Source organism: Mustela nigripes, chromosome 8 (genome assembly GCF_022355385.1).
Source record: "Mustela nigripes isolate SB6536 chromosome 8, MUSNIG.SB6536, whole genome shotgun sequence".
NCBI lineage: Eukaryota > Metazoa > Chordata > Mammalia > Carnivora > Mustelidae > Mustela > Mustela nigripes.
In genome coordinates this window covers 11,245,934-11,248,560 of record NC_081564.1, presented here as the reverse complement: position 1 = coordinate 11,248,560, position 2,627 = coordinate 11,245,934, and positions in this window count along the sequence as shown.

The window sequence follows — 2,627 nt, the reverse complement described above, 5'->3', positions numbered from 1 at the left end:
TCTGGGCCTCGTGTTAAGTGTTTTCTTGAGAAAACTTTGCTGCTACAGGAGTCTTTCCGTCGGTGCTCGCTTCCTCTCTCCCCCCCTTGCTTTGCCTTTAAGTCATTAAGACCGCCCCCACGGAACCCAAATGAGCTGTCACTCAAGTGGCAAAGCTAAAAACAAAAGTCCCTTACTGGGGCGAAGGGAGCCGCTTCAATCTGAAATTACTTTTCCTTTAAATTAGGGAGCAAAACGAGAGACGGAAAGAGGGCTGATTAGAATTGGGTAGAACAGCAATTTCAGATACTTAAGTTCTAATGGAAAAAGAATGCTCTGCTCCCCTAAGTCCGTGGTTCCCACACGAATCCGACCAAGAATAAGTTTTGAGGACTCTGGACGATTTCGTTTTGGGCTCGCTCTCCCTTCGCACGTCGGTATGGGAAACGCAAGGCAAAGCTATCTTGAACCAGTGTGCAAAAAAAAAAAAAAAAAATCTTTTCGCTGCCAGACCTGGCTTGGCAAGGCAGGGACCCTCCGGGTTGTGGGAGAAACGGCCGGGCCCGAACGCCCCCCGAGGTCCCCGGTGTCGCGACTTGGACCCCGCTGACCCTAGGCGCTCCGGCGTGCCTGCGGAGTGCGGTCGGCTCCGCGTAGACTTAGCTGTGTCACGCGAGAGAGGAGGCAAGTTTTCCCCGCAAGGGAAAAGTATAGTTGACACCCCCTCCCAGGGACAAGGCACCCTCCTGCAGCCCTCCCCTCCAGCCAGCCTCCAGGCTGTTTGGGCAGTTGCCTTTTGAAGCTCAATTTATTTTTGAAACATTCAATAAAGAAGAGCGCGGCCGTGACCATCTTTTGGTTTCCTAGCGTCCCCACCCCCGGCGGAGGTGTATTTGTGCGGGGGGAGGGGGCAAGGGAAGGTTCTCGCGGCCTTTTCTGGCCCTGGGGGCCGTGACGTGAGGACCCAGCCGGAGCCTGCCTGGCGGCTGCCTCCCTCCCCCCCTCCCTGGAGCCCGCCAGCCCGGCCCCAAGTCCCTGTCACCTTCGGGCCTCTTGAATGGCCTGAGCGGAGGATCGCCCTCCCCTCCCTATTCCTGTACTTGGAAGGGGATCGAGGTCGGGACCTTTTGGAGAGGGGGGGCGAGCCCCTTGCTTCTGCATCCAGGCACATGGGGAGCCCCACACCCTCTCCAGGGCTGTCCCCCGGGGTGAGAGGGCAACCAACCAGGGTCGGAGCTGGAGGGTGGGGTTCTTGCAGGAACCGGGGACCTTTGGGACGCTAAGTCCCCCGAGAGCAGGCAGAATGGCAGGGCGCGGGCCCACTGGGGCGGGCCGGGCCCAGGGGTTCCGGGCGGAGCCTGCGCCCCAGAAAGGTGGTCGGGGGCAGGGTGGGCCCAGCGCGCTCTGCCTCTGGGGGAGGGGGGCAGAAGCAGAGAGCCTCGGCCTGGGAGAGGGAGGGAAGGCTTTTCTCTCAGCCCATATCTGCTCCCCCCCACCCCGAAATTCTCGGACAGTGCTCAGACGTGTGGCGAGCCTTGTCCCCCGCCCCTTAATCTCCTGTGTATCTTATTTGTATGTAGTGATGTTAATGAATAACTCTTGTGGCGCTGATGGACCGGGGGTGAACCGCTCGCAATCTCTCTGGATTTCGTTGCCTATTACTCACCTGGCGCCGGTCGCAATCTCGCCGCGGGCTTTATGGTGGCGGCGGCCGCCACGGAGGCCACTCGGGGCCGGCGCCTTCGGCTTTTTTCCGGGCTTCGAGTGCCACCTATCTGTCTGGCCCACGAATGCGCCCAGGCCGCCGCCGCCTCCGCCGGCTCGGCATTCCAGCGCCTCCCGGGCTCCGGAACTTGGGCTTTTCACCTTCGCCCCTTCTCATCCTCCCCACCCCAGCCGGCGCGCTCCTCCTTCTCGGACCCCTGCTCCCCAGCCCCCCGCATCGGAAGAAGCCGGGCTGTCTTTCCTGGGTATCACTTTCACTCTTCTTTGGGCCCCAGATGAGAAAAACAGTCCTTCCCGTCTTTGGGTTTCCAAACAGTCAGGAAATTCCGGGAGGGGGACCCTCTCATCATTTTCTGGCCAAGCACCCTGCTTCTTGGCGTAGAAATCCCCCGCAGTCCGCCCGGACCCAGCCGGGCGGGGGATAACCTGTGCGATCTCGGTGGGCAGATGGAGGGAGCAAGGACTCCCGCCTCCCCCAAATTACATAATTCACATTCTACCCTGGATGCGACTCCCCTTTGCCTGGATGCGCTTTCTTTCTTTCTTACTTTAGAACTCTGGAATGTTTCGGTTTTTACCCTGGCCGCGTCTACAGGGACAAAGGCCGCGGCTCGAGGGAGCAGCAGTCCGTAAGGGGCCCGCGCGGGGGTCAGCTGCGGCAGCCTGCAGGGCCGAGCGACTTCGTGATTTGTAGATTTAAGGTGACAAATGCGGGTGCTGGCCGGAGCCCTCCGGCCCCAGCCCCTGGGGGAGGTCGGCTCCAAGCCCGGCTGCGCCCTGGCGTCTGAGGCCGGCCGAGGGGCGGGGGTGGGGTCGCCTTTGCTGTGCTTTGAGCCGCGGGTAAAGGCGTCCGGGTTCCTGCTGACCTCCCGGCGCTAATTGCAAGGGCCGAAGGGCGCGCTCCGGCAGAGGCAGGGGTCACG